The sequence below is a fragment of the Bactrocera dorsalis genome, chromosome 4 (assembly GCF_023373825.1).
Source record: "Bactrocera dorsalis isolate Fly_Bdor chromosome 4, ASM2337382v1, whole genome shotgun sequence".
Lineage (NCBI taxonomy): Eukaryota > Metazoa > Arthropoda > Insecta > Diptera > Tephritidae > Bactrocera > Bactrocera dorsalis.
Window position 1 is genome coordinate 42797104 of NC_064306.1, and position 26305 is coordinate 42823408.

Below are 26305 nucleotides of genomic sequence, written 5' to 3' on the forward strand. Positions count from 1 at the left end.
CAGCCGAGTAATGTTCTGTGAAGATTAGATACGTGTTTACCTTCTAAGTTCTTTAAGATTTAGTATGGAAATAATTTTCTTAATAAATCGGAATTATGTGTGGAAAATCACAAGAGAATATAAGATGTATGCAGAATATATGGAAGCAATTAGTCTCTCAAGCATACTAAAGAGAAATTGAATCGATGCTAAGGCATTATAGCTTTGGAAACACTTAATAATTATCTACGATTGTAAAGAGTGATCTATTTCGGCGTTCCCTACTTTTTTAAATAAACATTACAGAAACTTCAGCTTGAGAATGTTTATTAGCATTCGAAGGAACATTCTTTCGCATTTATGTTTTAAAGATTATGCCTTTCAACTGTTGGCCTCGGCTATGTGTCAGATGATTCAATCGTTAAGTCCAATTTTCCATGACTCGTTCGAACATTTCAACTTTTAACTGATAAATACCATACGTGATGTTTGGCTCCAAGGCCTGAACCGAAGCGTAATTGTCCGCATAGACTTTACATATTCCCATAAGAAACAGTCGAACAATGTAATATCACACGATCTTGGTGGCCAATCGACCGGCCTAAAAAGAAAAAATGACGACTATTGAATTTTTCAGGACATGACGTTTTGACACGACTCACACATGATCTGTCAAAAACGGGCTATTGAAGAAAAAACCTCTACTTGGATCGCGAATTTTTCATTTTCTTGGGCTAGGTGTATTCGATCTCCCAACTTTTCTATGCTACTTTTTCCCCACTACTTCAAAATAGAGCTCAGATCTGAAGAATACGGTGGTTGTGGAAGCAATGCAAAGCCAAATTCATGGATATTTGCTATCAGCTATGCTATTTTTCAACAAATGCGGCCATTTTTCGGCGATTTAGATTTAAGTTTTAGGTGTACAACCGTTAGGTGAACAAAACCATAACACTCTGTAGCAACTGGTAGTAAGAGTATGAAAAGTGAGGTCGGTGCCTGGAAACACTGTCAACTGTACAACGATTCAATGGAAAATGAATATCTCTGTATAACCCTAAAATGGTATAGCTAGTGCTAATTGAGCCCGAAATACATCAGGGCTTTCCTCCTACCTCATATAAAAATATCGAAAGAAATGAAGGCTTTAAGAATTTAAATTTTAAGAAGTTCTTTTAGAAACTTTCTATATCAAACTTAAATCCGTACGTGCGGTTAAACTTGTTCGTGCATAATTGCAGCAAATCAACCAAAAATGCACTGTGAAATATAATGCGATGGTGTTGTTTTTATTTCACGGTCTTATTTTGCTGGATTTTTGCAAAGTTAGCGGAAAAGTTGTCGCCATTTTTCCGACATTCGTTTACGCATTGTATGCTAATTAGTGGCTGGTAAAGCAATTTGCAACAATTGCGACAAAGAGACGCGGCGAGCGGAGGCGAACACAGTCGGCGACATAGTCGGCAGTCAGCGGCAGTTGTACTTTGTAGTTTATGCGCAACAACCGATTACCGTCACTTGCCAATTAGAGCAACGCGACAGGAAGCAAAAGCACGACTCAAGAGCGCCCAAGGAAGCTACAGAAGAAATACCGACTGTTGTAGAAGAGTGCGGTTCGGACGGAAGCGGCACAAAAGCGCAGAAGAAGTGACTGAGTGCGCTAAAAAGTTGTTGGCAAAGTGCAGTTGCATTGTGTGTGGCATGTGGCACATGCAAATTAAGCAGAAATAAGCCAGTTGTGCAACCGCAAATTCACTGAACATCCACTATGCCGCCGCCGAATGAATAATGTGGCATGCAAGTAATGTAATGGCGTGCAAGGCATGCAAGGTAGTTAAACTTTTGTATGCAACTCTTTGAGGGAGTTTTTTGAGCGCAAGTTTCTCTTGGCGGGCGACATGTGTTTTGTGGTGCTCTGCGTGCTGCAGTATGCTAACATGTTAGGCTGTGAAAACAGTGATTAACAGTTGGTAGTAGTAACTGTTGGCGCGACTTTTAAAGCAAGTTGTAAGTTAGTGATTTTGATGGCTAAATAATGTAACTAAACGTGATTACAATAACATTCGCATGCAAAACGCACTATGCTTAGATGCAACATAATGATATAACAATTGTATTTATTACTATAAATACAATTACGAAACAAAAAATATTTCAAATTATTAATGTATAGCAAGATTACAACTTCAAAATTTTCCAAATTTTATTATGATTGCAATTACTTTTGTAATTACTAATCATGATTACGCCGTTTATTAGTATTATGATTATAATTATTAATCACTATTAATTAAATAATTATTATTATAATCATAATCACGATTACAAAATTTCTTTATCAAAAAATTAAAAATTAGGAATTGAATTATAAATAATATAAAAAAAAATTTCCATAATATGAACGCAATAAATATAGTAATGAAAACTACAAATTATTTCAAAACTTTTATAATTACAATATTGTTATAATTACTATTATAATGGTAATTATGACTACACAAAATATTTGGAAAATAATTGGAAATTTTGATAACAGCTAAAAATTACGAACTGTTTCAAAACTTTTATAATTACAATATTATTATAATTACTCATGTAATGGGAATCATGATTACAAAATAAATTGAAATTTATAATTCTAATAACTGCTAAACATTAAAAATTATTTCAAAACTTTTATAATTACAACATTGTTATAATTACACTTCCAATGATAATCAGGATTACATAAAAAAATTTCGAAAAAAAAAATATTGGAAACTTCTAATTTGTAAAACAAAAACACTAAAATTACGAAAGTACAAAAATACTGCAATTGCAATTACAGCTGTAATCATAATCATAATTACAAATAAAATTTCGAAAAAATCCAAAATTATAAATCTGATTACATTCAATATTTTGACTAAATACTTTAAAGCTAATATAATTACAATTACATTATTGATAGTAATCATGATTACAAATATAATTTCCATACATTAGGAAGTTGTAATTCTGATTACTTTTCAAATACAAACTCATGTTCAAAAAATTTCATAGCTACAATTAGAATAATAATTGTAATTATAATTTCAATTATAAACAGAAAGTTGCATTTTTGATTACAGTCAATTATTTACAAACACTTATTCTAAAAATTTCATAATTGCAATTACAATAATAATTGTTACCATGATTTCAAATATTATGAGAATAAAATAAAAAGTTGTAATTTTGATTACAATAAAACTTTTAATTACATAATATATTCAAAAAAAGTTTATTTGTAATCATGATTACAATAATAGTAATAATCATGATTACAAAAATAATCGCAGTAAAATGTAGATTTGTAATTTTGATTACAGTCAACTTTTCAAATTCAAATACATATTCCATAAATTTCACAATTACAAGTATTACAATATTTTCATAATTGTAATTATAATAGTATTTGTAATCGCAATTACAAAATATTGGTATTTGGATTTTTTAATTACTTCAAAAAACGATATAAAATAACGTCGAAATTGCTGTTACAAATCTAAAATAGTTATATGTATACATTGAATTCTTTAAGGATTCAAATGTAGTTGGAAATACATATAAGCATTTTTCTGGACAATTCATTCTGCAAATTAAACCACGACCTAAAGCGGATTTTATGTCAATGGTTCAGTATCATAGCACTTAAAGCCTGCGATTTCTATCATTTTTCAGTCGGCTGTACTATTTCTTCTACCAAAGTATCTTCTAATTCTATCTAAGTTTTTTATTTAACATGTCTATCCACCTCCTTATTCCAACTTAGCTCTAATGATTCACTCCCTCTCCATCCACTCTTGCACATTTTTCCAATGCAATGCGGTTTTTCAATTCTTATCTGTCCACTAAGTACTTTTTTCGCATTTAACTGGCTTCTGTGGAACATGCTTTCTGCTTGACTACTAGGACCCCTTTGGAGATGAAGTGTACAAAAAGCTGGCTGATGACAGGTTGCTGCTTTCAAATTGCTGTTAATTAGCTGCTACAAGAGACTTTTTTGTGGCAATACGTGCTAGCTGCTAATGCATGTACTTAGGCTCAAAGCCGCCGCACTAGTCAACCGCCACACAGAATACTTAGTTGTGTGTTTAAAAGCTTTGCTGCTGCCGTTTGCTGCTGCTTGCAGTTTTCTCTGTTTTTGTCAGTGCAGCATAACTGTTTAGTGGCAACAGTACTTGCTCTTTGCGATAGTTTTTTTATTTTTAAGTGTAAGTGCGGACAGGGCCTATAAGAGGTGCATGTTCTCTCAATTAATTGTAATTATGGCTGCAAAGTAGTTGGAAGTATGAAATGGGGTACAGCGCAATGAAGACAGAAAAAGAAGAAGCAAAATATATTTTTATTTGCACCCACGTTACTTTTGCAAGTAAACCCCTCAACTAGAGATTATGTAGTGTGTCTATTTTTAGCAACTTGTCATAGTCACCTTTATCGCTTTCAAAAACAAACTCATACAGACACTGAATTGCCACTACTTTACTGTTACTTGCGTTGCGTTCCCGCCCTCGCACTTTTCTTTCGGTTTTGTTTACAACTAAAGCTTTGTACATTCATCCAGCTCCATTCCTGCATTCATTCAAGCCATTGTGTACGCGCATACTTTCGTATGATTCGCTTGATCCTATTATCCTCCGCACTTTGTTCGGGTTTGTGCTTACGTGTGTGTGTGTGTGCAAATGTCGTGGTTATTTACTTCCTGTCTGTGCGTGATTTTCGCAAATAAAGATTACTTAGTAGATTACGTTGTCCCTAACCGGATATTCGTTGAATATTATTGCTGTTGTTCTTGTTGTTGTGGCGTTTTGGGTTCATAAATTATTGTATAATATTATCAGTTGACAAGTTGGAGTTAAAAATGACATTTCACCACTACAGACTAGCGCTAGCAACTAGCATTCAATGTGCGCAAAGTATAAAAATAAATTGCGGGTGTTCAGTGCTTACTTATGAGCTCTGCTTTTACTTGCTGAGCAATGTGTTGTTTGCATGCCATTGCGTGTAAATTGCAACTGTTGGCTTTCGTCAATGAGCATTTGTCATGGCGTATGAGTGATGTGCGATTGAAGTGAGTGAAGGTGAGCTGTGTCGTTTGTATGCGTAAGTTTTGACACATTTTAGCTGTGGCTATGAGGTGATCATTTTACTAAATGAAAGTATACGCGCGTGCTGTACGTTTTTAATTAAATAATAAATTTTGGTAATTACAAAGCACTTTTCGGGGTGGCATAATATATTTCTTTAATTATTTGCTACTACTTTAGAACAATTTTTATGATTATATAAAATTCTTTAAATATGTCGACAATCTCGAAAAATCACAGCCGAAAGTCATTTTGGTGGAAGTTTAAATATGTGGAACTCGCTCTAGCTGAACGAGTGGACCACGATTTTCATTTTGATTTTGGTTTGGAAAATGAAAAACTTTCTGGGCGACAGAAAATATTGAAAGATTAGGAACTGGAAGCATCCATGTAGATTGTTGCCAAACACTAGAAGAGCTTCCAGAATCTTTGGAAACCATTTAAGTAGCCTTCAAGTGCAGCTGAATATATCTTTGAAAGGTCTTGACATAACCTACAAATCGACGCCATGCATGATTAGTTTGGATATTGCGTTCAACGGTTATTGACGTAAAAACATGGAGTTAACTAACGCCGAAATTCGTGCTATTTTAAAGTTTTCCTGCGATGAAGGCAAATCCACTAGAGAAACGTTCCGTGAGATTAATGGTGTTTTGGGGGATAGTATTCTATCACTCCGAACTGCGGACGAATGGTTTCAACGATTCAGAGCGGGTGAAAACGAAACCATGGATAAGCCACCCGGTAGAAAACCTGTCGCGACGAATACCGATCAAATCATCGAAAACATCGAGTTAGACCGGCATGTGGCATCTCGTGACATCACCCAGAAGATGAGAGTTAGACATCAAACCATTTTAAACCTTTTTCAGAACGCTGAATAAACAAAAATGCTTGATGTTTGGGTGTCGCATGATTTCACGCGAAAAAATCTTCTGGACCGAATCAACGCCTGCGATATGCTGGCGAAACGGAACGAACTCGACCCATTCTTGAAGCGGATGGTGACTGGCGACGAAAAATGGATCACATAATTCCGCCCGGACATAGCGCCAAGTGACTACCACCTGTTGGTGTAAAGTTGAACTCAAACGAGGCTTGTGAAAAGTGGCTGTCCGAGTTCTTCACAAATAAGGAGGGAGATATTTGACAACCTTATACACATTAGGTTTACTATCTGTACAGGGTATATATATTAAATTTGCCAGGAAGTTTTTCATACTCAGAAGAAAATGTCGGATACACCACAAAATTTGTACATAAGTGATCAGCATTATGAGCTCAGTCGATTTATCTATGAGGTTGTCCCTCAGTTTTTGAGATATCAATCTGAAATTTGGCACATGATATTTTTTTGACTAGGAAGTTACTCATTTCTCGGCACTGTCGATATCGAAACACAATAGCATAAAGCTGCCAAGCTGAACGATCGGAATAAAATTCTTATTTGGAAAACGATTTAATTTGATGAGATATCTTCCAGAAATGGAAAATGGGAATTTATCCAAGGCATTGGTCCAATTTCTGAAGAAATTGCTCAGATGGAGTCAATATAGCATATAGTTGCAATACAAATCAATCAAAATAATGTTCTTGTAATGAATCTCTTTCATTTGTTAAGGGTATTAAAGCTTCGGTGCAACCAAAGTTAGGGCTTTTTCTTGTTAAATGTTCCTTTGTTAAAGTTTTTTACAATATTCTAGGAATGTCATACCTTAATGGAAAATACCATTGGTTTTAAAAAGAGATTTTAATTGTATCGTCACAAAAAATTGATTGAAATATGTTGTTTTTTTATACTCTCACAACAACGTTGCTAAGAAGAGTATTATAGTTTTGTTCACATAACGGTTGTTTGTAAGTCCTAAAACTAAAAGAGTCTGATGTAGGGTTATATATACCAAAGTGGAGTTGAAATCCGGATGTCTGTCTGTCCGTCCGTCTGTCCGTCCATCCGTGCAAGCTGTAACTTGAGTAAAAATTGAGATATTATGATGAAACTTGGTACACGTATTTCTTGGCTCCATAAGAAGGTGGAAAAAGTCGGCCCACTGCCACGCCCACAAAATGGCGAAAACCGAAAACCTATAAAGTGTCATAACTAACCCATAAATAAAGATATTAAAGTGAAATTTGGCACAAAAGATCGCATTAGGGAGGGGCATATTTGGAGGTAATTTTTTTTGGAAAAGTGGGCGTGGCCCCGCCTCCTACTAAGTTTTTTGTACATATCTCGGAAACTACTATAGCTATGACAACCAAACTCTATAGAGTCGTTTCCTTCAGGCATTCAATACGTATACGGTTCAAAAATGGAAGAAATCGGATAATAACCACGCCCACCTCCCATACAAAGGTTATGTTGAAAATCACTAAAAGTGCGTTAACCGACTAACAAAAAACGTCAGAAATACAAAATTTTACGGAAAAAATGGCAGAAGGAAGCTGCACCCAGGCTTTTTTTATTTAAAAATTGAAAATGGGCGTGGCGTCGCCCACTTATGGACCAAAAACCATATCTCAGGAACTACTAATCTAATTAATTTTACAGCAAAATAAACAAATTGTAAATGACGGATAATGAAATCTCGATTATCACTTTATCATACGAGAGTACAAAATGTTCGGTGACACCTGAACTTAGCTCTTCCTTACTTGTTTTTTTTTTTCAAAATTTAACCTAAATTTAGCTTATGATAAAGAGGAAGTGGAATATCTTAAATGTGTAGTCAAGATGCCCAAAAATATTGCTTTTAGTTTAATTTGGAATATCTGGTTGGTGAGTTTTGGGCATTGGTGGCGGCTTCGAGTGACATGTTTGCTACGATACTATAGAATTATAGTTAAAATAATTTTAGACATTCAAATGCTTGAATCAAATAAACTTTGGTTATGTAAAAAGCTCAAGTTTCTAGTGGCTTACTCTCAATCAAGTTATAATAAACCACAGCTTGTACGAATAGCCACTTACTTAAGTTAACTCATATTTGTATAAAATATCAACTTGCTAACTAATAACTACATATGCTTTTGATTGTTGCCAATCAATAGAAGACGAATTGTACTAAATATATTGCAAGCGAAAAATTAAGACGCTTAACATATATTTCACAATATCATATGAAATGAAGAATATAAAAATTTTAAGTTTCTACCATAAACATTTTTGAGTTTTTCTTAAATTAGCCAATGCCTTTGGCATTACATTTGCAAGAAAATACTTAACCCTCCATATATAAAAATATGAAAACAACACAAAACATATCCTTAAGTTCTAAAAAAATGTGTTATTGTTATTCACGTCTGGGTAGTAAAAAAGCTTTTTAATTTATTTGTAAAGGACCTTTTGTTTACTTGCTCATCACTTGCAGCAGTGAGACACTTGTTTTGCACTGTCGGTCAGTCCCTCGTTAAGCTCATTAGCTTTAGTGGATTTTTTTTAGATTACCTCATCGTCAAGCAGATTTTGGGCTTTCACTGCCGTGAGAATGATGTCAGGCCTGGCACATAATGTACTTCCGGTACATACATAAATATGAGAACACACATTTACTTACTGACGCATACGATGACATAGTCATAAAATATGTATAATAGAGTCTTATTGTAATGAAGCGCTTAAAAGGGTCAGCACGCAAGCAAAACACGATGAAGACTCAGCTTAGCTCGGGCTCAGCCTCATTTAGCTTGTTGCCCTACGCTGACCAAGCAAAACAGGCTGTTGTTTTATACACCTGGAAAATGCCACAGTGGGTAAATATTCACGTAACCGTTGTTGTAACATAACAAGTAAATTTTGAGATACCCCCCTTGTTTGTGGGGCTCTGGAGAGGCTAACATTACAGTTTTTACCATACCCACAAAACTACGTTATTCCAAAATGCACAGATCACTATCGACTCCTCAATTAATCTTCATTTTATGTTCCATATAGTCTTCTTTGCGACAGAATGGTCGTAGCGTAATGTAAGGACATTCAAAAAGGTTAATAGTGGTACAAATCAGTCCCCACTGCTCTGGATCTAGGCGATTAGACCATCAACCGACAGACTCTACCACTAACGACGTTATTCTTATGGCAAAAGGAAATTTTGTAAGTGCCATCTACAAGCTAACTCAATGGTAACTTAGCATGATATCAAGCTGGGTGAATAAAAGCAGTTCAGCCGTCAGCCCAGGTAAAATGGAAACAGTTTTATTTCGTAGGAGGTATAAAAATTCAGGATTTCCTTTCCTTATTCGGAGGCTGACGTTTTCAATCTGTTGAAAAGGAGAAAAACTTGGGGCTTACTTTTGGCAAAAAAGATTCTATAAAAGCCAATGTGGAGGAGAAAGTATAAAGTGCATTGGTTGCCATATACTGCTATAGAGAAGCTATAGGGAAGATGTTGGTACTCCCATCTTAAATTGTGTTTTGGCTCTACAAAATCTTAGTCAAGCCAATAAAGTTCGGATGTTTGGAGTTTCATATCTGGGATGGCGCTTGAAATATTCGCTAAGAAACTTGGACATCTTTAAAGATCGGTTCTCATTGGCTTATGTTGGGCACTGCGTACCAATCCAACAAAATCTGTAAATGCCATTATATACATATATACATACATGTATATCGGTGCATTGCTGCGAAGGTCGCTCTAAGGCTCAGGGTAGCTGGATACTTGGACGGGTCAAAACAGGATGAAGTTCTCTTCTGGTGCACTGCTCAGCTCAGCTACTCCTCGTGGCTATTCGTCTCCTCACAGTGAACTTTTTCTTGGATAGTTCTAAGGTTGGAAGAGGATTCTTCTATAAGGAGCTAAACGTGACGTTGAGCTCTAGACCATCGCATTAATGTAGTGATTTTCAGCCACAAATGGCTGCTATGAACCTAGCACTTACTGCTACGAAGTGAAGTGGTAGAGTAGCAACACTAGTGCTAAGCTCACAAAATGTGAGCTCAAAGTTAGTCAAGAAGTGTCTATGCTCACTAAAAATATCATAAAGTTACTTTATTATTATACTCATTTGGGAGGCTTGTCATAGTGAAATTGCTGGAAACTGCAAAGTCAATGAGTGGAATGGAAACGAGTTGGATCTTCGATGTCATCTTGGTTCTAGCACTGGACCTATGCGCTTAGCAGAGTTTGCTCGTTAATAAGCTTCTGTAGCGACTGCGAGACCCTTGTGTCTTTGAGTCGAAGGTAGGAGATCTACGGAACTACTTAAAAAACTTCAACTGCTACAATCGTCGAACTTCTTACTGAACACTGTGCAATAGACATTCATATGCTATCAGGCTAAGTATTCATTTTAACGCAACTTTCGCAAATTGTAAAGTGAGAAGGAAACATCTAGGAACCTTCTACTCCATTCTTAAGCTTTTGCGAGACTGAGTTCTCGACAGCCTTAGCTTAAGCGAACTCGAAGACATAGCCGCCTCAACTCATGTATGGTCAGCTCATAACGCTTTGTCGATTTATAGAGGCCTTAATGATCAGTTTTAAACGAGTTCTGGGTACCCGGACGGCGAGGTGTTATAAACAGTTTAAGAGAAATCCCTGTTACTATCGACGATTTATCCTAACCTAGCAATTGATAAAATCATTCTAAACCAGCAAATATGTCTGCATATTCAGGACTCATAATTCGCAACATAATATTATCCCATCCAATATATAATAAAAGTAAGAAAAAGTATCCTGTGCTTCACTGCGTCCGAAGCTAGCACTGCCCTACTTGCTATTTTAAAAGTTTCTTGCTCTCATCTGCTCTTTCGTATTCGCTTTTAAGTCGTTTCATGTTTAAAGAGTTAACACGCGCTTAGTCTGTTTTCCGCCACAACTTTGCCAGCAGGTGTTAATGAGTGGAAGTTGCACCTCTAATTTGCCAGCAGCGAAGATACAATGTAACTAACACCTGTTTTCTCAGCGCAAATAATACAAAATTATATGAAAATTTATAATGGGGAAGCAAATAAAAAGAAGAATTAAGAATAAAAAAGAAAAAATTAAAATAAATATTTGCGCTGCCAATGCAGGATAAAAGTGAAAGCAGCACGCTTAGCGGATACACAAGCCAGCCCATGGAAGTGCTATCCACTTTGTTGCAAGATTTCCTTTATAACTCTGGCACTAACAATAATAACACCATAACAAAGGCAATGATAACAGCTGCAGCGTAGAAAAATAGTAAAAAACAACAACAACAAAACAACTATAAATGAGATGAGACAAATACTTCTACGTGACGCGTGGCGAACGCAAATACCGCACGCACCAGTGTCCGTTCCCCCGCCGTGGCATATTTTTAGGTAACAGGATATGCGCGCTCCGTTGTGGCGGGAAAGCTGACTTTTTTGCGTGTGAGTTTTTGTTGGTAATAGTACTTTTGTTTCGCCGCACAACGCGCGATCATTAGTATGCCGCATGTGTTGTTACAGGCATTTATTATTACGCGTGTTGATTCGCCGTCGTCGCATTGGTATGCGTTACACGCGACCACTTGATGCCACATGCAAATACCGACGCAAACGTAAACATACAGTGAGCGCCCATATATTATATGACATATCTATAGATGTACTGCTTAAAGATGATAGGCGTGAATACTTGTATCTTTACTTTATTTGCCGATTTAATTTTGCTCATTTAAACCGGTTGATATTATGCAATCAAGTTAAGTAGGTATTTGAGGTAATTTGATGTAGAGAGTATTTCTCAAAAATTTTTTGAGCAAAGTTATGTAAATTTTGGCAATTTAAAGATCAATATAAATAATAGTTGATGCAGTTTGTTATACTATTGAGATCAAAGGTGAATTTTGTCCATTTCATTTCCTCCCTTCAATTTGATCACAGTAGTATAATGTGCAAAAAACACCCCGCTTTTCTTTTTTTTTTCCAACACTTATCCAATAATAATGAAAAACCCCAACAGCTTCAATGCTTGATTCTAATAAGGTTCATAATAATTTAAAGACTATAAAGACTTATGCTTAACTTAAGATTCCAGAACTAAAATTGTTAATCGAAAGAAGATCTAAAATTCATATTTCAGGTAGGGTGGCTTATTATTATTTATTAATAATAATATACGAAGGTCATCACTTTCGGCCGTCTCCATAGCTGAAACTTAAACAAATTTTTGACTAAAGATATTGTCCTTACAATGACCTGCGGACGAAAAATTTAAAAAAATTTACCAAAAAGGAGGAATTAAAAAATTTTTGATACCTTACCCAAAATTTTTAACGTTTTTGGCCTGCAAATTTCGATTTAAAATGAAAGGGAGAGGAAACTGGCTAGAAGATAGCAGCTCAACCACCGCTATATGGCTACTACCAGGAAGTAAAGCCGTAACTATAAATAAAGAGAACGATAACGGTTTATTTTAAGCCAGATGTAATATTTTTACAGTAATTAAAGCAGTAAACTACCCAAGCGTAAGACTGGCAGACTAACCTTCTGGGTGCAAATAAAACACGCCATAAGAAAAACAGCGAAAATCACCTCCCAACTTAGCTAACTAATGGCCAACATAGGGAGCCCTAGCCAAGAAAATTCCTAATGTTGACAACTATCAGCGTCCTATGATTCGAATCAGAAGTTGTCCAGATGTGCTCGAAAAGGAAGACTGGTAAGGTAGTGGCCAGAGTGCACCGCGCTGCAGCCCTCAGAGTTGCATTAGCCGAATAGTGTCAGATGATGCAATATGAGTTATGGCCAGTAATGGTCAATTGACCTTCTGGCGTGCGAAAAGAAAAAGGTGTGGGAGATTAAGAAAATAACAAAAGCGGCTACACTAATAACAGACCTCAACTTGTGAATAAGTCGCAAATTCAGAGAATTCGACTTTTACACAAATCCGCTATTATTCGATCCTGTATACTTTACAAGTACCTCCACAGAGCGGGAAAAGTCGAAGCGGCGTCACGCCAATACAACGATGCCACAGAAAATGACGTTGAACAAACATTCTTTAAATGAGTGCGATTGTAATGAGAACACAGTGCCGTAGAAGATCTGGTTGATACTATAAACGTGGTCAATTTATTCAACATCATGCTAGAAAGTTAAGCAAACTGGGGGATTATCCAGAAATTCGAAGCAATTTTGCTACTCAGCAAAACGCGGACGTGGAAAAAAAATGTTTAAAAAATTTCTACACAATAACTTGACACTGATCGCTCAGTGTGGAAAACAGCTACATGTTATAGTGAACCAATCTGTACAATTTATCCGAACATTTTACTCATAGATAATAAATCATGCCGAACTTCGAGAAGATACCTCGTCAAAGAAAAAGTTTTCCTCAGAAGCACTTGATTCCAATCATTTAGTATGGCCTCGATGGTATGATTCATTGCGCTTTTGGCTTTAAATTCGGTCACAAACGTTCTCTGTTTGAAAAAAATTCAGCTTTATCGGGACGAGTCGAGCAAGAACGCGTTTTATACCCAAAATACTATATCTACCAAAAAGATGTCGAGCTCCCTTGTTATATCTTTAACACTGGCTTGACTATTTTCAAGCACCACGAATTATTGGCCAAAAATAATACTGTAACGATGGCGCAGCCTCCATATTCGCAATAGATGGCTTTATTTGACTTTTTCCTATTTCCAAAATTTAATAGAACGAAAATTAAAAGAAAACCTTAAAGGAACGTCGTTTTACTAGAAAGAGAAAATCAATAAAAGAGCTAATGATTATCCCGAAAATCAAGCTTGAGAAGTGCTTTTGATGATTAGAAGGCAGGTGCAGGCATGAGTGCATAATATCGATTAAAGATTATTTTAAGTTGACAACTTTTATGTTGGAAAATGAATAAGTATTTTTTTTTTCAAAAAACGAAATTCCCAAAATTTTTGAACGCACCTTGTATTATGTATTAACATTTGTCTCCAAGTTCAAGATGGAGTCAAATGTGAACAAAAAGAAAAAAACCCAAAAAAACATTAAAATTTTAAATTTTTTAGTAAAAAATATTTAGCAGAAGTAAACTTATATTTTTGATTTGGGACTCAGAGAAAAATTTTGTAGCAAAGAAGATTACTATCAATTATATGGGAAAAAAATTCTACCATTATTTAACCGAACTAATCTGACTAACATAGCTTCAAACATTAAGTACTTACGCCTTGTTCTGCAATAGACAACGAAAAATCAGAGAACTCTTTAAAAGCTATCATCAATAAATCATATATGTATCATATACAATTCGTTCGCTTATACAGAAGAAGCCATTCACACAAATTATTCGCAATTCTCGACACACACCCTTACTAAGCCGCATATATGTATGTTCAAGTATATACATACCAAGTAAGTTCCAATAAACATCAAAACGCGCCGAAAATTATGCCGCTGCCTACGTTCGCTTTCGTGTACTCATATAACTAAAATGCCTAGTTCACCAAAAAAAATAATAGAAATAAATATATATACACAACAATTAAAAGCATAACAGAAAAGTTCATGAAGTTCATGTAGAAAAATTTGTACAACTATTCTCCCTGCCCTTTGTAAACAGACGTAAATATTCATTAATAAAATTTTATTAGCAACTTCCTGTCAATGTCAACAACATAATAAAGTTTTTTCTTTACCACGAGTGTGGTAATTTAGTAGTTGGAGAGTAATATAAAATTTAAGAAGAATAACGAAAGCGCGGAAATGCGCTGAATAGCTGAGCAAAAATGTTACAATAGTCCCATCAAGTCAAGGAAACGGGCTGAAAGCTTTTTGTGCACCGCTAAAGCTCTGTGGCTATGGTGAATATAGTGAAGCTTTGTTAGGTGGCCACTCTTGAGAGGCTGTTGGTGTGTTTGTAAATCTTTTAGTAAATGAGCATATACATGCGGGTACTTGGCGTATGAGTAATATTGGGAGGAAAATTTTTGTGTATAATGGTGAGTTATGGATGATGTATTTTCTAATAGAGCTATTGTTATTAAACGCTTATCACGCATAGGATAATATTCATAAGATCTTTTATTTAATTTTTAGTTATTACTATGTATTTATTATCACAAGCATTTATTATGCACCAATATATTTGTTTATAATAAAATTAATTTAATTCAACTGAAATCCTGTAATGAATCATGATGAGTTACTTATTTTATTATACCTTGAATATAATACCCAGAAAAAAGCGTGAGAGCAGAACAAAGTATATACCTAAATGATCAGCGTACGAGCAGGGTCGCCCGCCTGTCTGTCGGTATACATATGAGCGCGCAGGACCCTCAGTGTTTAAGATAGCGATCTGAAGTTTTTTACATGATATTTTTCAGCTGCTCTTTTCTCGAAAATGCCGTTTTCGGACAAGTGTAGTGTATAGCTGTCACAGAAAGTGAATTATCGGACTTAATTTATTCCATGGACAACTTTTTTACTGGATAAAGCATCTTCACGAAATTTCATGTGGATATTAGCCAAGGCACTGCTATGATGTTTGACACAATTTTCAGATCAGAACACTGTCATATATGTATTTATATCTGTTATACAAATCGACCGATCAAAGTCAGGGTCTTGTCTGGGAACGCTTTTATTTGTGAAGAGTAGTCTAGCTTTGGTGCAACCGAATATAACGGTTCTTCTTGCTTTTCTTTATATAATTATTTAAACTTACCAATTTAGTTTTATTTCTAAGCTTCTCATACAACTTCTAAAATAAAAGAATGATTCAATGAAATTAGTTGTACGAAACCACGGCGTATGAGTAACATTTTGTAAATGACATTTACTCTCTACTTAATTATTTAAAGAGGACATCCCTTCGATATTCCTTTTACTTCAACTTCAGTGTTGGTCATGTGATGTTCACCACCTCAATACTAAATTGAACAGCTTTCAACGTAAACTTTGTGCTGATAAGGGGCGATGACTGGGGAATTCAATGCTTATTATGTGAATTCAAAAAAAAAGTTATATTTTGTGGTGGAAAAGCTTGTAGTTGCGAAAAATTTATGAAGTCAACGGAAGCATAGTAGTTATGAAATTGTGAGAGTAAGAAAGAAATCAATTAATTAATAACTCACAAGAGATTTTATTTATATAAGTTATTGTTATAAGTTCTTCAGTAAGAATTGTGCATGTGAGAAACTGCAAAATGTTGCCATTTATATATAAAAACATGCCAACCTGTCTAATAAGTTTTCATCGCATTTTCAATGATAATAAAACTGGGAAACAATTTGATTATTATCAAATTGCGAAGATTACAATTAGGACTAAAAGCATCTATCATATGAGTAAATTTATTAAAAAATTATACTCATTGAACAAAGAATTAAGGAGGAATGTGCCATATTATTTATATTTCTTTAAGAACTACACAGATTTATGGTCCTACGATCCTAATAGTGGACTGAAAACGTTGCTTTCTAAAACTTATTCTGAAAATAAAATTGGAAATCCGTTATTTTGTTCACGACTTATCCATTGAATTTTATCAGCGATTTTTTATATAACGATGTAGAATGCTTTTGACCAGGCACAAAAACTTACTGTCGCTGAACCAAAAGTACTGTTGTCCATTGTGACAAAAAGTACACAAAAATTTTAAATAAAATGCAAAATATTTAATTACTAATCAAAACTTAATTTGTCACCTTCAAAGTAATCCCTACCGGATGTATGTATACCAATGTTTCAGTCCTCGAAACCTTCAGCTATTTCAGTGAATTTGGTTTTATCTCTTCGATCGACTGAAAACGGGTTCCAGGAAGGGGCGATTTCAGTTTTGTGGAAACTCACACGAGGCCAAATCTACTGAGTATGGTGGCTTATCGATGGTATTCATTGCATTGTTGGGTTAAACTTCGGGCTTGGATTGTATTTTCGAAAATCCAGCTGACTTTAATCAATATGATTGGTTTTACACCTTAAAATATTTACTTGGATTTGATTCTGGCAACTTGCAAGAGTATAAAATGTTCGGTTGCACAAGAACTTAGCCCTTCCTTATTTGTTAGGAATATCATTTATACGTGGAATTTAATTACAATCCGGGTGCTTTTTTCTCAGTATAAATCTAGACTAAGATGGCTGATATATTACGCTTTGTATTAACAGCTAGGGGGTATCAGATTTTGTCTGTTCCATTTCTTAGTCACGCATTTAGCATGGTCAAGAAGAGAACGAACTTTATTCGCCAATCGTATCATACTATTCCTTTTTGGATACTCTACAATTTTATTTTCTCCGTCGCTTGGCATGCAACAAATTTTTAGTTACTTTTACCTCCAAAAAAGAAAAATTGTATAATATCTATCTTTGGGGCTAAAAGTTTTATTAGCAGAACTCGTCAATGGTTCGTGTTATATAAAAAATTTACCCGACTTGAAGATTTGTTGACCGTTACAGATTTTAATTTTTAACAGAATATTCTATGGCCGTAGCTACTGAAGTCCCCATAATCGAAGGTGCAATAGTGTAGAGTACAACAATTTGCAAAATGTTTTATAACGGCAGCTTTACTTGAAGACTTAGCTGCTATCATTGAAGCATTTAAGTAACTACACCTAAGCATCTGCTTTAAGGAATCGATAAATATCGCATAAGCAATTTCCATTATAAATACTACTATCTTGGCGCAACTTCTCGCCTAGCACACTTGCCTTGTCAGCGATTGCGCTTTGGCTGTCAGGAGCACACCTGCGAGCCAAGGCAAAGAAAGTTCATTGCCTGCAACCAAAATAATAAAATTTAGCAGCTAAGTACGAATGCGCCGGCGAATATAAGTAAAATGGCAATACACGAAAGGTTAGAGAGAAAAAACAGCAACTTGCAATAACAAAAAACAACAACTCAACCAAATCAACAATAACAGCGAAGCAAGCTAAGGACAATAAAATGCCTGCAAGTGGGTGTGTGTGAGTGCAGGTGACAGCAACAACAGTTAGACGAAATGTAAACAACAATTGCAGCCGGCAAAGAGAAGCAAAACACTTTTTTTAGTATATGTGGGAGAGAGTGAGTGGGAGAGCGTGCATAAAATTATAAAGTGGATTGAGTAACTGAAAGAAAACGGTATTAAATAGGCACTGCAACACTGATAGCGATAAAGGAAAGTAAACAGAAGCAAATAAAAATACCCACACCGAAGCTGGAGGGACAACAACGCGCATTTGTGTGTGTGTGAGTGTGCGTTTTTGTATAGGTGTGTGCGATTATGGCGCAAGATATCAACAAGGTGCTGAAGCTAAACTAGCTGCCGAAAGGATATAAAATCAGCCGAAGGCTCATTCGCTTTGGCAGTTATGCGGCGAATTGACATAAGCGGCGAATTCGTCCTTCGTATGCAATGAATGTGCTTTTGCGCTGGTAATTGGGCATTCAGTTGACTTTCTGTATGCGTAGCGCAAACAACTGCAAGATTTGCCTGCGGAACGCAAAGCGGCGCTTTTGCAGAGTACACGCGTGCGTGGATTGTTGTTGCATAAACAAGAGGCAGTTTTGAATTACACAAGCCTTGAATAGTGTGGTGATTTGAAAATCTGAAGAATTTTCGTAAAATCTCTTTACACATATTTTTTGTGGATTTTCGGTGAAATAAAAAACAGGGATTTTATTAACTAAAAGTGGTGAATTACGAATCGTAAAACTGGCTGGCGCTGTCAAGTGCACACTAAAATAACGCTCACAATAAAATGTTGCATGAAAATTTATACTGAATGCCACAAGCCATTAACGCGTTGTAATTTCTCAATTAACAAAATCAGTGTGCTTCAAAAAAAATGTACAACACTCTCAAAATCAGCTGACATTCCTGACTAATGCGCTGTGCAACCCTTCAGTCATCAAAAAAAATCACATTGATTGTTTTTGTAATTTAATTACCAACATTTAGTAGCTTGCAAGTGAATTCCAGGTAGTGAATCACGCAACGCACACACTTAAAGGATTTGTGTTTTTTGTTTTTACCCCCAATGCTAACGGTATAACCCCTCAATTCGTATACCACATCAAGAGTGCGTGCAACAAACACCTCCACCCCCGAATTCAGCTCACATTTGCATGTGTTTGTGCAGAAACAAAATTGCCTCGCTCGTAATTGTTGTTGTTGGTTCTGAGAAGGAAGCGTATAAATTGCAAACGGTTATATAAAAATTATTGCGCATAAAAATTGTGCTAAAAAGCAACGGTGCAACGGTGCATTGCAAGGCAGTGTTGTATGAAATAACATACTTGTCTGCTGAGAGTGTGCATGTGGCAAGTAATTGTTCGTTAGAAATATAAATAATTCGTAAGTGGTGAATTTATGTGTAATTATTGAGTGATTTTGCTTATATGTATGTATATGTGAACCAATAAGCTACAATACAAACAAATTTAGAACCGTTAATGCAATATTAATCCTGGACGTACTTTGTTAGACGATTCAATTGACACTCATCGCGTTTTGCAAACAGCAGTAAAATAACGACGCCCAACCAAGGTTAATCAAGTAAGATAATAAGAGCTGAGTTCGGGTTTAACAAAACATTTTATACTCTTGCAACTTGCAAGAATCTAAGTAAAGAAAATATGAAAGTCTTGACCCGATTTTATCTATTTTTGCTAGAAAGACATACTATTAAGATGCCAGATACAAAAAAAATGTTTCCTGGGCTTCATTAATGTACGTCACATACCATCAGCAATCATATAGAGTAAAGTCAGCCGGGTGTTCGAAAATTCGGATATTAGTTATATATTAACTAGGCCAATTTTATCTATTTTAGGCATACACTGTTTTAAGTAAAACATGCTCTTTCGTTTTTATTGAGATAACTCACATCTTTGTCTATATATGCAGAACAAAGTTGCCTGGAACATCAAAAATCTGTATATTAGGTATATGGATGCTCAGTGAAGTATTGACCTGATTCTATCCATTCTTAATACACAGATACTATTATCAGAAAAAGATTCTCTCTGAATCTCAATTGTATATCCCAGACGTTGACCGCTATTTCCAGTCAAAAGTCAACTATAGGTACTGGGCTATCATATTTAGCTTGAACAGATTTATTTGGAATCGGGCAACTTTTAGTCATACGGCGGCATACTCCCGTTATATGAATTGCTTCTTGTTTGTGCACTGGAAGTGAAAGTTTCAAATGGAATTTAAAAATGTGTTTTATGGAAAGTAGGTGTGGCTGTAGTCTGCTCTCGCGCATTTTCGTACTAAGACATAAAAATGTAAAAAATATTACCCCGAACTATATTTAGTGGAAGTCGGTCAAATGGGTCTCGTGACATGTTTTTTCAAAAAGTGGGCGTCCGAGTTTCATTTTTTAATTTTTATATACAAATCGCTCTCATACTATCTCGGGTGTAAAACTGTATGTCTCTAGCGTATTTTGTAATTTTTTTATCGTGGACTAAAAGGATTTGTTCTAACCGAAATTGGCTAATATCTTTTGTGGTCTAAGAGACATATTCATTAAACATATTAGACGGCGGGGTCAATCCACTTTTTCACAATTTTCTGTCCACAGATGCCCCTTGCTATTGCAATCTCCTGAGCTAAACTACAGTTATATAATTATATTGGGCCATCTACGAACTACACCCCACTTTTTCGGCAATGAACTATATTATACTCTATAGAATCATGTAAACTATATTTTATTTTTTATAAACCTGTTCGGTATTTTTGTTTTTTTTTTTAGATATGTTTACTAATCACTGTGCCTTATTTTTTTACTGTAAAATTAGTGAAATATAAGATTTTTTATACAACAATTAACGCCAAATTTTACGATAAGATTGGGAGTTACTAGATATCAATATTAGGATTGCCACATTCCGAAATACAATAGCAACGTTCGGTCCTCCAACCTAAGCTATTCGAAGGTATCTTTTACGTAAAAATATCTATTACTTGTTAGTTAAAACTTCTAGTGTGGTATTCTAATTTATAACATTATTACATATTTTTATAATATTTTAAATAAAAAAAATGGGAAAAAGTAAAAGTGCAACGAAAACATCGTGCTTCATATTTGAGTAGTCATCACTTCATGGATTTTTTTTTTTTTTTGAGATGTTGTTTGTACTTTCGATAGTGGTATTTATACTCATCAAGAATGCCTCATTGGTTTGACCGTTCTATCGCGAAAATTGAAAAAGCGATACGATGGACATGGCTAAATCAATTCTTTATTTATATGTATGTTGATTTTTTAGGGTCTCCGATGTCTCCTTCCGGGTATCAAAAATGTCGTGGCAAATGGAAATGGAAACTAAAACTCCAGTTATATTTCGTTTTCAATTCCAAAAAATCTCTAAAGTCGGACCCCTAAACTAGAAGAAGAATTCTACGAGTATGACAAAAATTATACGAACAGAATATCGCATATTTGGACTGTTTAATCGCATCAAAACAATACCATCTGATTTGAATTTAATTCTACAAGCTTAACCAATAAACTTAATATATATTGTATAAAAATTTATTTTCAAATTACTGCACTTATACAACAAATAATTTTTGGCATCAAGTTACAAAGCAAAAATAATGGGCATTTACAAAAACTCACCTTTACATTAACATAAGGACACTTAGCACTTGACTCACCTGAAAAAAAGATAAAATACAATTTACTAAAAGTATTAAGGTACTGGATAACAAATAAGTATATAATATATTTCATAATTATAAATCGGCCCTGACGGTAACGTGTGGCATTGTCAGCTTCGCCTAAGTTCACTTGACAGCCAGCTGTGCCACACAATTTAAGCTGTTGCAGCCGGCAGACGTTGCCTCTTCTTCATGCTCGCTGCACAATCGCTACTGATTTTGCTAAACTACATATAAAGCCTTGAAGTGCACATTGTGCAAGTATTTTGAAGGCTTTTATTTTCCGATTTTTTACTCTCCTCTTTTTTTTCAAGAGTGGCTCACACAAGTGCTAACCAAACAAAGAATATACTCAAATAGCTAGCAACAACATGAGGACGCGTATCTGTTGTGTGAGAAAACAATGGTTGCATCGAAATGGTTGCAACAGTTGTGGCGCAACATCTTCAATAAACAATGAAGAATAGGTTAGAAGAACAAATAAATATTTGGTACAGAGAATACCTACCGCAGGGATGTTATTATTCGCATTCGTAAATATGTATTCATATCTGGAAGGGTGTGGTGTTCGACATAACTATTAGATGTTGAATATTTATAATATAAACAGGTGAGGTGTAGTACAGTTATTGCTACCCATCATCTCACTGTTACTCGTGGTTTATTTCAGCACTTGTGCTCATTTTTTTGTAGCGGTTTTAATTAAACTTTTTCTATCTTCAGTGTTATGAACTCCTTCAATATAGAGAATTTTCATAACAGGTAGAAGCGGGGGTTTACTTATATCCAGATGTTTGATGTTTACATAGAAGGCATATAAATATAAATTTAACAAATTGGTTTGGTTCAGCATCTTTTGGAAATCTTACACAAATTAATAGTTTCACACAATTTGAAAGCGTTAGTTAACAAAATTATCGCATATGGAAGACGGGAGAGATCTATTGAATTCGCTACGGGGACCTTGGCTCGGCTGAATTAAACCTCAAACACCTCATTTTCAGTCTTCTGTACGACAGAGTGATTGAATCGAAATAGAGCAACGCGGGTGTTTGGCGAAATGTGATTGGGGAAACCAACAAGGTGGAGTTCTCTCTCCTCTTCTATGGATCCTGGTCGTTAATGACCTGGTTAGAAAACTTGGGAACCGCGGCTGCCGAATGATTTCCTAAGCAGACGATGTAGCGCTTATGGTCAAAGAAAATTTCCTGGGTACTGTATACGAGTTGACGCAGGGATATCACAGTGTCATAACAAATTGAGGGAGTCAGAAGTGAACTCGTCATCAGACCGAATGAAGCCGAAATGGTTTTATTTACTGGAAGGTTCAAGATCCCGGGGCGCCGCTGCCCCAAATGCGATACATCCATCTGCAACAGGCTCATCCTAGATAGAAAGCTTACATGGATACCTATGCTGTAGAAGAGCCATTGGCAAAAGAAGGGATCTCTCATCGAAAGTGGTCCTCAGGCTCTACAACACCATAGTCAAGCCTATTATGTTCAATGGTGTCTTTAGACCACACTTGCAAAGAAAAAATAAGCGTTTAACCGATGACGCTCATCAGCATGTTTGGTGCACTAAGGTCCACTCCAACTATGGCATTTAACGCCATCTGGCACAAATTTCCCGTAAACATCGTCGGAAGGTGTATGGATGAGAGTCTGGGTTACTAAAAGAGCCCGTGTCTGAACACTCGGAAATCCTCACACACTTCGACTTCATACCATATCACTTGGATCACTCTGAACTCTGATTGCTCCTTCTCTACCCATATACACCATATATATAATATATAAAAGGGTGGTGAGGTTTACTGTTAGAAGTTTTTTATCCACTCTAGCTTCAGGCAGCGTTTTCCAAACGGAAGCGCAGGCAATTGTAAATCAGATGAGCTAGCAAGGAAAGGCACCCTAGAATCGCTCCCATATCCGAGATCTAGTGATGTCTTTGTTTCTGTAAAACTAGTCTCTCACTGGTTTTAACAGACCATTCCCCTATTTGGCGTCCAAACTGAAAGGTTGGGAATCTTACCAGACGCTATTTGCAGAAGCTGTATGGAAGAAGACGAGGCGAAAACATATCCACACTTCTTCCTTCAGTTTCACTGACAAAACTCACCATCAAATATATGGATTTGGATCAATTTATGAAAATCAATTGCAAATCCTAAAATCACAAAACATTCAAACTGCCTGGTGTGCTCACGCTTAGAAAAATATTTAGAAAATATTTTCAATTTACGCATTTATATTTATAATTTTTGTTCTTGCCACCCATGGCAAAGGCAAGACTTAGCACAAGTGGCGTCAAGCGTTTGTTTGCCATTCGAGTGCAAACAACCAACGCCATAAACGACAATTAAAAGTAGATAAATGCAAGGCAACAACCCGACCGTAAAACGAAAAACCCAGAGCAAAATATTAAAGCAAAATGAAACCAACACAAACAATAAAATGAAAAACACATATTCACAATTTCAAATGTGCATGAAAAAGTAACGGTAATTGAAAGCATGACTGCGAGCAAGCAATAGCTGCAGTGACTGTAAAAGTAAAGGCACGAAAAGATGCGGAAAATGAAAATAAAAACACAAATGAAGAAAAAAAGAAAAAAAGTGAAAAAAAGATATGCCTTGGATAATAATACATGCTAAACATTGTGAAGATATATTGGCAGATAAAAGAGTTTTCCTTATGAGTACATGATTTTGACCGATCAGATTGTATGGCAGCTTTATGCTATAGTAGACCGAAAAGACTGGATATTAAGGGTCAAATTTGGGAGAAATTTCAGTACGATATTTACAAAACTATGGGACTAGGCTCGAGACGTGGCTAAAATGACTCAGCTCCTCATGCTGGATATTCATATGATTTTGATTAAAAAGTCTTACTATTTTTTGCCCATAGTATTATATACTTTACAGAGTCTCTGTCGTTTCCTTTTGGGTATTACAAACCCCTGCTCAGGGTATGATAAAGATGAAAAAAATATAAAATAGGGCAAGAAACTAGCAAAATTGCTTGTCGAGACGCAGCTGTGCCGTCAACAACAGTCAGTGCATGCAATTTAGCATCAAGAAAACGTATGTGGATAAATATATATTATATATATTGTATTTATTTGCGCTGATGAAGGGATTGCAAACACGAATGCTCATAAAAGTCGTTGGCATGCGACATGTGACAGGAAGCAGGCGGCGGCTCATAATTCTTTTATTTGCAACGCAGACATGCATATATTACATATTTTTCTGTCACTTACATATACACACAATGTATATTTATATATCGCCATCTTCCACAATGGAGTTGCGGCGCCCTCCTCGTGTGCAGCCACCATTTGCGCTGAAACCTTTACTCTACATTTTTTAGTCATTTCCATTCTACACTTTGTTCCAAGTCACGCTGATGCTGCATCATTCTCATTAAATTGTTTTTGTTTTCATTTGCTTTCATATGCTGCATGCAACTTTATTACGGTACACTTTACAATCGATTTTTCTTTGCAACACTTGTGTGCGGTGTAGTTGCCATCGGTTTTGTTTTTTATTGCATAAATGGATATACATAGTATATACCCATATATATTACATATGCACAAATATATAGTATATTTAGTATATACTGCAAGTACGTGTTCTTCTCTGATCCATTTTACTGCTCGCTTGTTGCTTCTCAATGAAAAGCAAAAAGCCCATTATTTGTTTAGAGACCGCCAATTTGGTAGCTCTTTTTTGTTGTTTTACGTAATTTCCGGTATTTAATAACGTTTTAGCTGTAGCACAATTCTCTTCTTTTGATTTTCTATTTTTATGGAGCAGCGTAATGGCACTAGCTACAGCAAGTTCTTGCTTTGATGATAAAATTAATTATAGATTTTCTTGTTTTCTAATAAAATTGAATTCTCTTTTATCGATGACCTTTTAAACCTTCTCTGATCAGTGATGATTCGGCGAATTTGAAGAAAGTAGTGATCAGAATGACGAGGAGGGTCGATATCAGCGTGACTGGCAGTGCTCCGTCTTCTAAAAAGTTTAATGTACATATCTCTTAAACAATTTTTTTTTATTTATTGATACATTGCAACAATTTCAGACAAAAGAAAACTAAGAAACAATTTTGAAAGTATTGGCTAATTTTGAAGATCGCTTCGTGTGAGCGGTTTAAGTCGTCTTGGTGGCTCATCTCTAGAAGTTAACATGGCTTCTTCTTCGTTACAATGCTGTGCACTATGTGCTGCTGCAATTTTTAATATTTCTGCGTTAGTCGAGTTTACGCTTAGATCATACTTTATATCAGCACATCTACAATACCATGGCGCTATGACAATTAACCTTAGCACTTTGTTTTGAAATTGTTGGATGACCTTCTTATTATTTACGTTACTACATCTCCAGAGTTGTGTACCATAGTTCAAAATCGGTGGAAGTATTTGTTTGTAACTTCTTTTCGATGGATGACACTAAACAGAGTCTAACTTTATTCCTAAGTCTTTAGTGAAGTACAAGAACGGTGTTCGTGTACCGTCTATGAAAAATGTACAGACTTGGTTTCATTCAGTTTTATCTGTCATTTCTTTGCCCATTGTAGGACTTTATTTACAGCTTTTTGGAGATTAGTAGTTGAATCGCGTTCGCTACTTCCAACAATATCATCT

At 35.5% G+C, this 26305-nt stretch overlaps 1 protein-coding gene across 8 annotated transcripts in view; it reads left to right on the forward strand.

Moving 5' to 3' along the window:
* LOC105223642 (frequenin-1) overlaps positions 1–26305 on the forward strand; it is a 180845-nt gene that overhangs the window by 19072 nt on the left and 135468 nt on the right. The window contains exon 1 of one of the 8 annotated variants that reach the window (XM_049456036.1): positions 18383–19321. The exons of the other annotated variants lie outside the window; for them this stretch is intronic. The gene's annotated coding sequence lies outside the window, so the exon portion shown is untranslated. Of the gene's footprint in view, positions 1–18382; positions 19322–26305 lie in introns of those variants that run through there. 8 annotated transcript variants of the gene reach the window in all.